Source organism: Schistocerca gregaria, chromosome 2, assembly GCF_023897955.1.
Source record: "Schistocerca gregaria isolate iqSchGreg1 chromosome 2, iqSchGreg1.2, whole genome shotgun sequence".
In the NCBI taxonomy this organism is placed as follows: Eukaryota; Metazoa; Arthropoda; class Insecta; order Orthoptera; family Acrididae; genus Schistocerca; species Schistocerca gregaria.
The window spans coordinates 809,752,664-809,767,283 of record NC_064921.1 but is presented as its reverse complement, the minus strand read 5'-3'; the positions used below and the strand labels follow the sequence as shown (position 1 = coordinate 809,767,283).

General features: G+C 44.0%; 1 protein-coding gene across 1 annotated transcript in view; it reads left to right on the top strand.

Moving 5' to 3' along the window:
* Positions 1-7,833: 7,833 nt before the first annotated feature.
* LOC126335106 (sodium-coupled monocarboxylate transporter 1-like) overlaps positions 7,834-14,620 on the top strand; it is a 121,283-nt gene continuing 114,496 nt past the window's right edge. The window contains exon 1 of the mRNA XM_049998044.1: positions 7,834-8,282. The gene's annotated coding sequence lies outside the window, so the exon portion shown is untranslated. The remainder of the gene's footprint in view (positions 8,283-14,620) is intronic.

The following is a 14,620-nucleotide window of genomic DNA, read 5'->3' as shown; positions in this document are numbered from 1 at the left end:
TGTACTTAACGACGAACCGGGGTGTACGAATGGGAAAACGTCATTTTTTCGGATGAATCCAGGTTCTGTTTATAGCATCATGATGGTCGCATCTGAGTTTGGCGACTTCACGGTGAACGCACATTGGAAGCGTGTATTCGTCATCGCCATACTGGCGCATCACCCTGCGTGATGGTGTGGGGTACCATTGCTTACACGTCTCGGTCACTTCTTGTTCGCATTGACGGCACTTTGAACAGTGGACGTTACATTTCAGATGTGTAACAACCCGTGGCTCTACCCTTCATTCGATCCTTGCGATACCCTACATTTCAGCAGGTAATGCACGACCACATGTTGCAGGTCCTGTACGAGCCTTTCTGGATACAGAAAATGTTCTACTGCTGCCCTGGCCAGCACATTCTCCCTCACCAATTGAAAACGTCTGGTCAGTGGTGGCCGAGCAACTGGCTCGTCACAATATGCCAGTCACTACTCTTGATGAACTGTGTTATCGTGTTGAAGCTGCATGTGCAGTTGTACCTGTACACGCCATCCAAGCTCTGTTTGACTCAATGCCCAGGCGTATCAAGGCCGTTATTACGGCCAAGGTGCTTGTACTGGGTACTGATTTCTCAGGATCTATGCACCCAAATCGCGTGAAGATGTAATCATATGTCAGTTCTAGTATAACATATTTGTCCAATGAATACCCGTTTATCATCTGCATTTCTTCTTGGTGTAGTAATTTTAATGACCAGTAGTGTATCAAATGATGGCGAGAATAAGCGGCTTTCTGTAGCCGTAGCACATGTCAAGGAATGTAGAAGTGCTGCCTGTGTCTCTTCCTTGCGCTGGCGGCTGATGGACTGCATTACTGTTGTATTTATGGTACTAAGCACAATCCGAAGAAACACTAACGTCACAGCTCGTAAGTACCGACACGCGGCAGCGCCTGAAATATGCATTTCCAGATAAAAATTCCTTCTCGAAAAATGGCAAATTTGCATCCCGCACAACATAGCGTGGTTTTGAATACGCCCTATATGTAAATGATCTAGCAATGACTTTTTCGGACGACCTATCGATATACTGGAAGGTCGCGTGGTTAAGAAATACAAAAAGAAACTTTATGACCACCTCTTAGTGCAAACACTGGTACCTAGTTCTTAATATGAGTACGATTAACCTACGAGCTTAGGAAGTAAGAAGGAGTCATATTTTTTGATTACGCAATCAGCGATTAGCAGCTAGAGTCAATCCCAGTCGTCAAAGAGTTTCTGTCCGTAGCGATTTAAAATGGAACGACCACATAGATGTAGGGGCAACGGCCTTGCAACACTGGATACACCGGTTCCCGTCAGATCACCGAAGTTAAGCGCTGTCGGACGTGGCTCGCATTTGGAAGGGTAACCATCCGGGCCGCCATGCGCTGTTACCATTTTTCGGGGTGCACTCAGCCCCGTGATGCCAATTGAGGAGCTACTCAACCGAATAGTAGCGGCTCCGGTCAAAAAAAAGCCATCATAACGGCCGGGAGAGCGGTGTGCTGACCACACCAAACGCCCCTCCTATCCGCATCATCACCTGAGGATGACACGACGGTCGGATGGCCCCGGTGGGCCACTTGTGGCCTGAAGACGGAGTGCTTGCTCGCTACATAGATGTAGGCGTGAGCAAGGGCTTTATGGCAGCATGGGATTTATCGGGGAAAAGAAATTTTACATCAAAACACCTAAACGTTTTGCGAAATAATTCTTGCAGAAGTAAGAAATAAAATACATAACAGAAACATTTGATGTGACTTTCAATGATGCTCGAAATCATGTACAGCAAATATGGTGCATCTAACGTTTCCCTATTTTATTTCTTACTTTTAAACAAATCACTTCAAGAAGTATTTGACTGGTTTTCCCGAATTTTTATTTTATTTTCAAGTTCTTTTCAGAAAGCATGAAATGCTATATATTTAGGTATCGATCGGTATTATCATTATTAAGAATATACAGATCAAGAGAAAGCAGAGAAGTTTCAATTTATTCTGTAATTTAATATCTATTTCATTTTTGCAAGTTGAAATAAAAATTTGACACTTCATTTTCATAGTGTTGTTTGTGTAATATATAAATTTCCCATCAAATCGCTAATTAAATTTTTCTTTATTACGTTACTTGTTTTCGAGCAGTTACATGTTTCTTTGCAAAACTAGAACACGCGCTGATCAATTTTATACTTCATTTATCCATTTACCAATCTTCGTTTGGCTATGAAAATTCGGAAAAAAAATCCATTATGTAATTCCATGGCAGTCTTGTTTGAGGGCACCGACTATAAACAAGAGTGTGAAATTCACACAAGAAGTAAGTAATATGCGAAACCACCGTTAGAGCAGTTAATTAATATTATGTCTTTGGTACACTTACCATCTCAGATTGGTTTAAGATATAGAGAAGGCTCAAAGAAGAACCAGCACAAATTGTTAAGAGTTTTTAGTCGGCGCGAGAACGTCTTACAGATGCTCAACAATTTACTCTGGGAGACGGGTTGCGTTAACGCACAAAATTACCACAGATCACGATCAGATGCTATGGATGGAACAAATCACTTTCTTTAACTTACATATACGTACTGAACATGAAGAAAGACGTATGCAGCGGGTTACCGACTATGGGGAGAAAATAATCCTGGGGCACCGTGCACCCTCTTTTCCAATCTGAACAATTCCTTGGAGATTACAGAGTACCTGACGGCTAAACACAAAAGTTTTGTCTCAAGTACAGATAGTGTTGAGGATCAGTGGCCAAAGTTCAAAACCATCGTACAATATGCGTTAGATGAGTATGTGTTAAGCAAGATCGTAAGAGATGGAAAAGAGCCACCGTGGTACAACAACCGAGTTAGAAAACTGCTGCGGAAGCAAAGGGAACTTCACAGCAAACATAAACATAGCCAAAGCCTTGCAGACAAACAAAAATTACGCGAAGCGAAATGTAGTGTGAGGAGGGCTATGCGAGAGGCGTTCAATGAATTCGAAATTAAAGTTCTATGTACTGACTTGCCAGAAAATCCTAAGAAATTTTGGTCTTATGTCAAAGCGGTAGGTGGATCAAAACAAAATGTCCAGACACTCTGTGACCAAAATGGTACTGAAACAGAGGATGCCAGACTAAAGGCTGAAATACTAAATGCCTTCTTCCAAAGCTGTTTCACAGAGGAAGACTGCACTGTAGTTCCTTCTCTAGATTGTCGCACAGATGACAAATTGGTAGATATCGAAATAAACAACAGAGGGATAGAGAAGCAATTAAAATCGCTCAAAAGAGGAAAGGCCGCTGGACCTGATGGGATACCAGTTCGATTCTACACAGAGTACGCGAAGGAACTTGCCCCCCTCCTTGCAGCGGTGTACCATAGGTCTCTAGAAGAGCGAAGCGTTCCATAGGATTGGAAAAGGGCACAAGTCTTCCCCGTTTTCAAGAAGGGACGTCGAACAGATGTGCTGAAATATAGACCTATATCTCTAACGTTGATCAGTTGTAGAATTTTGGAACACGTATTATGTTCGAGAATAATGACTTTTCTGGAGACTAGAAATCTAGTCTGTAGGATCAGCATGGGTTTCGAAAAAGACGGTCGTGTGAAACCCAGCTCGCGCTATTCGTCCACGAGACTCAGAGGGCGATAGACACGGGTTCACAGGTAGATGCCGTGTTTCTTGACTTCCACAAGGCGTTCGATACAGTTCCCCACAGTCGATTAATGAACAAAGTAAGAGCATATGGACTATCAGACCAATTGTGTGATTGGATTGAGGAGTTCTTAGATAACAGCATGTCATTCTCAATGGAGAGAAGTCTTCCGAGGTAAGAGTGATTTCGGGTATGCCGCAGGGGAGTGTCATAGGACCGTTGCTATTCACAATATACATAAATGACCTGTTGGATGACATCGGAAGTTCACTGAGGTTTTTTGCAGATAATGCTGTGGTGTATCGAGAGGTTGTAACAATGGAAAATTGTACTGAAATGCAGGAGGATCTGCAGCGAATTGACGCATGGTGCACGGAATGGCAATTGAATCTCAATGTAGACAAGTGTAATTTGCGGCGAATACATAGAAAGATAGATCCCTTATCATTTAGCTACAAAATAGCAGGTCAGCAAGTGGAAGCAGTTAATTCCATAAATTATCTGGGAGTACGCATTAGGAGTGATTTAAAATGGAATGATCATATAAAGTTGATCGTCGGTAAAGCAGATGCCAGACTGAGATTCATTGGAAGAATCCTAAGGAAATGCAATCCGAAAACAAAGGAAGTAGGTTACAGTACGCTTGTTCGCCCACTGCTTGAATGCTGCTCAGCGGTGTGGGATCCGTACCAGATAGGGTTGCTAGAAGAGATAGAGAAGATCCAACGGAGAGCAGCGCGCTTCGTTACAGGATAATTTAGTAATCGCGAAAGCGTTACGGAGATGATAGATAAACTCCAGTGGAAGACTCTGCAGGAGAGACGCTCAGTAGCTCGGTACGGGCTTTTGTTAAAGTTTCAAGAACATACCTTCACCGAAGAGTCAAGCAGTATATTGCTCCCTCCTACGTATATCTCGCGAAGAGACCATGAGGATAAAATCAGAGAGATTAGAGCCCACACAGAAGCATACCGACAATCCTTCTTTCCACGAACAATACGAGACTGGAATAGAAGGGAGAACCGATAGAGGTACTCAGAGTACCCTCCGCCACACACCGTCAGGTGGCTTTCGGAGTATGGATGTAGATGTAGATGTAGATATTACAAATGTGACATACATTCCCATAGCATCTCTTGCTTCTAAACGCATTCCTGGTATGGACTCGACTAATGTCTGAAGTAGCACTGGAGGGAATTGACACCATGAATCCTGCAGGGCTGACCATGAATCCGTAAGAATAGGAGGGAGTGGAGATTTCTTCTGAACAGCATGTTTAAGGCATCCCAGATATGCTCAATAATGTTCATGTCTGGGGAGTTAGGCACTCTGTGGGAAATCTGGACGTGCGGGGTGTCGCATTTTCCTGCTCGAATCGCCCAGGTCCGTCGGAATGTATAATGGACAAGAATGGATGCAAATAATCAGACAGGATGCTTACATACGTGTCACGTGTCAGAGTCGTATCTAGACGTATCAGAGGTCCTATATCGCTCCAACTGCACACGCACTATGCCTTTACAGAGGCTCCACCAGCTTGAACAGTCGCCTGCTGACATGCGGGGTCCATGAATTCATGGGATTGTCTCATGACACGTTCTTCCGCTCGATACAATTTCAAGCGAGACTCGTCCGATCAGGCAACATGTTTCCAGTCTTCAACAGTCCAATGTCAGTGTTCACGGTCCGAGGCGAGGCGTAAAGCTTTGTGTCGTGCAGTCATCAGGGGTACACGAGTGGGCCATCGACTCCGAAAGCTCATATCGATGATGTTTCGTTGAATTGTTCGCACGCTGATACTTGTCGATGGCTCAGCATTGAAATCTGTAGCAATTTGAGGAAGAGTTGCGCTTCTGTCACGTTGAACGATTCTCTTCAGTCGTCGTTGATCCCGTTCTTGCAGGATCTTTTTCCGGCCACAGCGATGTCGAAGATTATGTTTTACCGGATTCCTGATATTCACTGCGTACTCGTGAAATGGTCGTACGGAAAAATCGCTACTTCATCACTACCTCGGAGATTCTGTGTCCCATTGCTCGTGCGCTGACTATGACACCAAGTTCAGACTCACTTAAGTCTTGATAACCTGCCATTGTAGCAGCAGTAACCAATGTAACAACTGCACCATACATTTGTAGTCTTATGTAGGCGTTGCCGACCGCAGCGTCGTGTTCTGCCTGTTTACATGTCTATTTGAATAAGCATGCCTATACCAGTTTCTTGGGCGCTTCAGTGTATAATTACTCCACTTCAAATCGCTGCGTACGCACACGGCTAGATATTTTGTGGAAATAACGTCTATCAATGAACGTCCTACAATCGTGTAATCATACGATAATCACTCTTTCTGTCTATTTACGAGCAATACGTTACTCGTGTTTGTGTTGAGGGTCAACTGCCACTCCTTGCACGATGCACCGATCCTCTGCACGTCCTGCAATTCGCTACAATTTTCTACCGTTGCGACTTCTCTGTATACAACAGCGTCACCAGCGAAAAGCCTCGCGAACTTCGGATGTTGTCTGCTATGGTCAAAAGCATTCTTCCTATAACACTCCCTTGAGGTACGCCCGAAGTCATTTTTACGCGTGAAGACTTTTCTCCTTTGAGGATGACATGCTGTTTTTTGTTTGCTACAAAATCTTCACTTCAGTCACACAGTTGAGCTGGTATTCTGGACGCTCTTGTTACGTGCTGTGCTCTTACTGTTGTTACATTGTTTCATGTTTTCAATGTTCTCTGCTTGCTGAAGCCGGTATTATGACGTTAAGTATCTTTTTCTGACGTTTTCAAATCAGCCAAAGCGTTTCTTTTCAGGTTAAATAAAGTGTATAACATGTGAAGTTGTCACAATAGACACTTTTCAACTAGGAAGATGATCAATGAACGAAACCGGTTGTGAATAAAAACATTGTAAGACAGCGCAGTGTGTACCAAGCATTTCTCCCGGTGTATCGATGCTTTTGATAATCGCCTGAAAAGAAGTTTGATACTACAGCATGACCAGGAAACTGACATGAAATGTCCTCCAAGTTTTTCCTCAAATGTTCCGCCGCTACTAAAACAAAATGGCTCTGAGCACTATGGGATTTAACTTCTTAGATCATCAGTCTCCTATAACTTAGAACTACTTAAACCTAACTAACCTAAGGACATCACACACATCCATGCCCGAGGCAGGACTCGAACCTGCGACCCTAGCTGTCGCGCGGTTCCGCCGCTATAACACCTGAGGCAGAGGCTAAAAGCATCCGTTGACCGTATACTATCTACCTTTAACTAGCAGTGTTTCTAGCAATTTCAAATCTGCAGGAATATTTACACTATGTTTACATTTTATTACTAATAATGCTTGGAAGCACGTAGAAAAAACTCTTCTCTCTCGAAATATGAACCTTGTCAAATTTTCTGTAATCACAAAATTCATGAAATTTGTCTCATATTGTAGAAAATAACACGAAAGATGACTTCCCCCGAATGCTTAGCTCGGAAATAAGACATCAGTACTCATAAAACAAAAGAAAGTTGTTTCGCTGCCCTTCATCCACCAAACTAACAGTAGCGGAAGGAATGAAAATAAATGGAATGCTAAATCTGTGTGGATAGGATTTCGTTGTAACTTGTTTATCAAATACTCGTATTTACGATTTAACATCGAATTTTAACCATACCCTAAAGGTGCGCAGTAGTTCAATTTAGTTAACAAATCTGAGGTTACTGTTGTATTAAAATCATCGCTTTTACTCCGTTGTACCAGTCTGCAATTTGTGTTCATCCCTTGTTAGAATACGCCCTGCCCGTGTGCGTTGCAATCGCTTTCATTAAACAAAAGGACATAAACGTCCTTCCAGTAACATAAACGCAATCGGTTCGTACATGTTGCGAGCGAGATGGAACCGCTTAATGCTGCCCGCGGATTACGGCGTGGTGTTTGGATAACTACGATGCGGATAGCGGCATTAAACCACGCAAGAAGCCAACAGCCGGGACAATAAACGAAGGTTGCAACTAGGCGAGGGGTGGCGGAAAAGAGCGAAAAAGGACGAAGCAGGCTGGTCGCTGCTGACCGGTCCGTCTTCCCCCACCACCGCGGTGGCGTCGCGGGAGGGGGGAGGGAGTCTCGCAAAGACGGGAGATACTTAATGCCCGAACCTGTCCGGATGCTACACAGTTCTGCGTGCCCCATCGCCGACGACCATCGCGAAACCGACGCACGCGTGACGTCTCTGTGAAGAAGCGGCCCAGAGGCTTTGCTCTCTTTCCTCAGCTGCCTGCACCTCCAGCGTGTGTCGCGCCCTCCCCCGCTGGTCGTTACCTCGGTCCGTTTTTCTTGCGCGTTTCCTTACGAAGGAGTAACAAAAGAAGCGGGTTATCGCGCCCTATTTTTTAAATTTATTGTCTTTACTCTCCTTCCAGCTAAAAACATTATTTCGGCTAGCCCTTTTTGAGGCAAGCACGTGAATGATCGTGTTTCAAGTTCCCTGACATAAGTTTAGTTTTAGAAAGTTATAGACACCAGTTTTTCGTCTCTCAAGAGGTTACCCGTCCAAGACCTACGTGAATGCATTATAAAGAGTTTGCCAGCTGCAAAGAGACGACTGACAAGATCCTGTGGTAAGTTTCGATTGTTTTTCACTCATTCTAAGTTAACAGAGTTTTATAAATCTTTGGTTCTTATTTTCAACATTAAACCATATTAACTTCCATTCGGTTATTTAACTTCGCCTTGGTGTGGTGTTTTGAATGGTAGAGTTGACCATCCGCTAAAATCTTCGAAAATCAGGACGGTGCGAAGTAAAAACTAAACGGATGAGATAGGTCATGTATTTCAGGACTCGAAAGTACGAACTAACATTCCAGCCAGTCTTCTGTTTTGGAAATTTTGTGTTCGGTCTACATTCTACATCGCATTTACGTCAACACAATCATTCTGAGGTGAGTGGCTATGTCGCTGTTTATTGTAGCACGAATTTAAGATTCTCATCTATCGGTTCACGGAATAGGTATGAATAAAAGCAGTATATGCTTCTGAGACACTTGCCACTGATCTAATTTTACTAACACGAGTTGTACGTATAGAAAAAAGTGGTAGATTCCCCGCTAAAACTCGGTCTTCTAGTTTTGTGAGAATGAGTCCGGAGATATTAGATTAGACAATCCTCGAATATCTGCTAGGCTGCGATTTCTCTGAACTGTCGTTTGGCTTTTCCGTGAAGCAAACGACCAGATGGGAGATCGTACCTCCGAAAGTCTTACGTGGCCAAAGCCCCGTGTAAGTCCTGCCTGCAGTGTGAACAAACACACTAGAGCACAAACCAAGTATACAACGTGCAGTAACACCATTCCAACACAAAACGCAAGTTTTTTCAGTGTGCTACAGTAAACTAGATTCTGCTGTTTCCTTTACCTACAGCTGAGTACAGGTGATCGATACACTTCACATCGTACTGTTAATCCTTAATAATTTGCACGACACCGTTAACTCCTATTGGGGCTGTTTAAGCACACATTTTGTTCAGAAAAAAATGTATCAGGGATGTTTTTTTTTTTTTTTTTTTTTTTTTTTTTTTTTTTTTTTTTTTTTGTGCCATTAAACGGTGCATTCACTCGCACGCCGAAATATCTACAACTTCATCGGACTCGTGAACAAAACTAGTTTAACACTGCAGTCAGGGTCTACTACAGTTAACATTTCCTCCGAACTGATAATGATTCTAGATCCGACAGCATGTTACTACTGTTTCAACGGATGAAGCTTTCTCACGAATTATCTGCAAATCTCAATAATTGCACCTAATACTGCCGTCCAAGTCATTTTGACAATCCCGCTCCTGCTCCGGTGGGCTATTTACATCTACATCCATATTCGGCAAGCCACTTTGAAGTGCAAGGCAGTGGGTACTTCCCACTGAACTTCTTAGAGTTCCTTCCGGTTCCATAGTAAGTAGGATCCCGCGGGACAAGTGATATATTTCTCTGCCACATAATGTCTTGCAGGACGTCAGTGATGCTTACCATGGGCCAGACAGACCTGCAAGCATTCGTGATGCCATCCTTCATATGCCTTCGATATCGCCTGTCTGTCCAATTTGGTATGAGTCCCACAAGCTGTACTATGTTCTAGGATGCGTCGAACTAGTGTTTTGTAAGAAATGTGCTTTGTCTACTGTGTTTCTGCGCTGCCTACCACTGAGACGAATCAGCCATCTATGTTAAAAAATGGTCCAAATGGCTCTGAGCACTAGGGGACTCAACTGCTGAGGTCATAAGTCCACTAGAACGTAGAACTACTTAAACCTAACTAACCTAAGGACATCACACACATCCATGCCCGAGGCAGGATTCGAACCTGCGACCGAAGCGTTCGCGCGTTACCAGACTGTAGCGCCTAGAACCGCTCGGCCACTCTGGCAAGCCATCTATGTTATCTACGACTGAGTATATGTGGTCATTTTATTTTTTATCCATACGTATTGTTCGACGCAGCTATTTCTACGAGCCGACAACAATTGTAACTCAATGATATTGTGATTGTAGGATACCAAGATTTTCGTTTTGTGAAGCCCAAAAAATTTATGAACGTTTAAATAGTCAGTCTTTGCACCACTTTCAAATCGTAAGAACATATACCTTAATTTCTTGCAGCTTTTTTAGACACTACTTCATCGTTGATAATAGTAACACCTCCAAAACGTCTGTGGTTATTGTTAACATGGTGCCCCTGGTCACTGATATACAGTGTGAACAACAAGGATGTGAACACATTTCCCTGGGGCACACGTGAAATTACTTCTAAATTTGTCGCGACTCTCCAGCCAAAATAATACGCTGCGTCCTTCTCAGTCAAAACACGAATTTCGCTTGTTGCCCCTTGTGATCATGCTTTCAACATTAAGCTGAAGTGTGGCACTGAGTCAAATGTTTTCCTGAAGTTGAGAAATTCTACATCCACCTGATTTGCTTTGTCTGTAGGTTCCAGCATATCATACGAGAAAAGCGAGAGTTATGTTTCGCACTGTCGATGTTTTCAGAATCCTTCCTGGTCGGTACGAGGACGTCATTCTGTGTGAGATACCTCATTACGTTTGAGCTCAGAAAATGTTTAAATATTCTACAACAAACGCAGTTCAAGGATATTGGACGGTAGTTTTGTGGACCAGTTCTGCTACTCTTCTTGAACACTGTGTGAAATGTGGTTTCCTCCAACCATTGGAGGATCTATGGTACGTTACGTATAAAAGAGGACCTAACTCGGCCGCGAATTCTGTGCAACATCTGACAGGTATTCCATCGGGTCGTGGATCTTTACTTATCTCAGTGACATTAAATGTTTCTAAACGCTGCTGAGACTAATATAGTTATCACTCACCTTTGTACGGGTGCGACAATTAAGCCGGACGACTCAGAAGATTCAAATGGTTCAAATGGCTCTGAGCACTTTGGGACTTAACATCTGTGGTCATCAGTCCCCTAGAACTTAGAACTACTTAAACCTAACTAACCTAAGGACATCACGCACATCCATGCCCGAGGCAGGATTCGAACCTGCGACCGTAGCAGTCGCGCGATTCCAGATTGATCGCCTAGAACCGCTCGGCCACCACGAACTCAGAAGAAATCAAGTAGATTCGTTGTTTCTAGATTTTATAAAAGTTCTCACCAGAATTGTGTGCTAAAACTGAGATAAAGTGTCGATGGATCCCGCTGCTATGGAGGAAACACCCGCCGGTGGTGCTGTCACGTTGGCGTTCATCGTGGTGTGAAGCCTTCCGTCTGTTTACGTCTTCGTTCTGAAAAAAAAAGAAAAAAAAAAGGTTCAAATGGCTCTAAGCACTATGGGACTTAACATCTGAGGTCATCAGTCCCCTAGACTAAAGAAATTGTTCAAATGGCTCTAAGCACTATGGGACTTAACATCTGAGGTCACCAGTCCCCTAGACTTAGGACTACTTAAACCTAAGTAACCGAAGGGCATCACACACAACCATTCCCGAGGCAAGATTGGAACCTGCGACAGTAGCAGCAGCGCGGTTCCGGACTGAAGCGCCTAGAGCCGCTCGGTCACAGCGGACGGCCTTATTTCTGCATAATTAGCAAGAATCGTGCCGTGTATCGACGTACCGTGCATCACATGATAGCTCATTAATGTCTGAAAGTTCTCTCCGGGCAGACATGTACAACAAGAACGAGAAGTTAGGTATGCTACTTGCGTAAACTGGTTGTCAGAGAAATTGTGTCAGAACAGTACGAGGGTGTCCAGCGCTCCAGGCACCTGCACACACTATCAGGGCACTAGTGTGACGTGCTGGATGACGTCAGAGGACGAGCAAGACGACTGCAACAGACACGGAACACTGAGGACATGTTGTGTCTTCGTCGCTTATCGATGCGCACTGTGGCTCGAGACGTTTCGCCAAGGAATGTGGGATGAGCCAGCATCTCCATCTACACTCCACCAGCCGCTGAGTGGCTGAGGATACTTTCTGCATCTCCCTACTTCGTGGCTTTCCTGTTCCAGTCGCTTCTTGTACGCGGGAAGAACTCTCGTCGGAAGCCTCTTTACCAGCCCGAATCTCTCTTAATCTCGCCTCCGTGGTATTATCGCGAAATATATGTAGGTGGAAGCTATACATCGGTTGACTCTTTTAAGAACGCACGCTGTCGGAATTTTAACAGGAACAACGCCGTCATGTACAAATCTTCTGCTGAAGCGTCTGGCGGTAAAGTCCCTTGAGTATCTTCGTGCCGCTTTCACGCTTGCTAAAAGAACTCGTAACAAAACATGCTGCTATTCTTTGAATCTTCTCTGTTTTATCTATTAATCCAAACTGGTAAGGATCCCATAGCGACGAGCCTCGTTTTTTTTTTTTTAGTAACCTTCTTCTTGAGTAGACTACAAAATTTTTCCAGTGAATATCCTTTTTCTATGATTATTTTTATGTGGTCCTCCTATTGTAAATCGTTCGGTGTGCATAGTCCGAGACATTTAATTAAGGTAGGAGGTTAAAAATGACTTGCAACGGCCTTGCCGCAGTGAATACACCGGTTCCCGTCAAATCACCGAGGTTAAGGGCTGTCGGGCGTGGCCGGCACTTAGATGGGTGACCATCCGAGCCGCCATCAGCTGTTGCCATTTTTCTGGGTGCACCCAGCCTCATGATGCCAACTGAGGAGATACTCGACCGAATATTAGCGGCTCCGGTCAAATAAAACCATCACAACGACCGGGAGAGCGGTGAGCTGACCACACGCCCCTACTATCCGCATCCTCATTGAGGATGACACGGCGGTCGGATGGTCCCGGTGGGCCACTTGTGGCCTGAAGACGGAGTGCTTTTTTTAAAAGTAACTGATCGGCAACTGCTTAATCATACAGTACGGGTCACACTGCCTGTTTATCCGCAATACGCTGCGTTTGATTATGTATGGGATTAGCAGTCAGTCTCTGTACCTACTGTGGACCCTCTACAGTTCTTCCCAGAATTCGCTATAATTTTCTACCGTTGTAGTTTGTCTGTATACAACAGCATCGTCTGCGAAGAGCTTCAAGGGAGTTCCGACGTTATCTACGACGTCATTTATATAGGGTGTCCCATAAATGCTGCGGCAAACCTCTAGGGGAGGTGGAGCACATCGTAAGAATTGACTATTGCACAGCAACCCATGGCTGCAAACTTCAGTGGTAACTGGTAGGAAAGGTCGAAGATCGCAAAGGAAACGGGAGAGCGATGCATTTGAAACATTTTTTGGACATAATGAGTACACATGGTGTACGACAGGAAGCTCAAAGTCCGCACCACCAGACGCCACACAATACCTGTCACCGACGAAGCATTGACTGACGGACACGCTCGAACACTCCGGGAGGTTCTTTGATTGTAGCAGCTGCAGCTGTGCAGACGACTATTGCTACGAGATCCGTTCCAGACTCGACTCGAGAGATTCCATAACTCCCCACAGAAACAAATCAGGGTACGGCAAACCGATTAGTGAGGGCGCGTCTTCCTCTAGAACTCTCTTGCACGGCACCACCCGACGGTGCTCGTCGTCGTTTCCGGTCATGGGTTTCTATGCTGTTCTCATCCTTATGACGTACCCCACCTTCCCTAGAAGTTAGACACATTTCTGGGACTATCTGTATACAGCGTGCAAATTTTAAGTTGATAAACCAGAATAACCCGAAAAATAAGCTTCAAACGAAAAAATGTGTAGAATCCAGAGTTGATTATTGTCGAGAGGGACATCTACTGGTGCTAAACCCCAGCCCCCTTGGGGTCGGACGGGAGACAAATTTAAAATTTCAAATGGGAACGCCCATTTTTTATTGCACAATCAGATTCTACATAGAAAAACTACGTACATTTTGTCTTAAAAAAATTGTTTTGATTCTTGGTATCTGACGTCGTATTTCAAGAAATTCCATGTTCTCATTTTTGCTTGTAAAATGGTTACGGATAAATAAAAATGAGTTCACTCGTTAGTAAGTAGGATGTCTGGTTAATTAGTTAGCTAGTCAGATGATTTGTTTGATAATTAAAAGCTGTGTGGCCACATGATCACGAAACAAAAAAAAAAAACTTACCCGAATCTGCGGAGGCTCCCGGAATGGCCGAGCGGTTCTAGGCGCTGCAGTCTGGAACCGCGCGACCGCTACGGTCGCAGGTTCGAATCCTGCCTCGGGCATGGATGTGTGTGATGTCCTTAGGTTAGTTAGGTTTAAGTAGTTCTAAGTTCTAGGGGACTGATGACCTCAAAAGTTAAGTCCTATAGTGCTCAGAACCATTTGAACCCCGCCCCCTTTTTTTTTTAATCTGCGGAAAAAAGTAATACAGTATTTGGGTTTGGGTCAACATTTGTAAAACTCTAATTCCTCTCTCTCAAACCCACCCTATGGGGAGAGAGGGAGAGTTTTAGTTTTAGTGAATCAAAATTTACGAAGTAAACAAGTATTT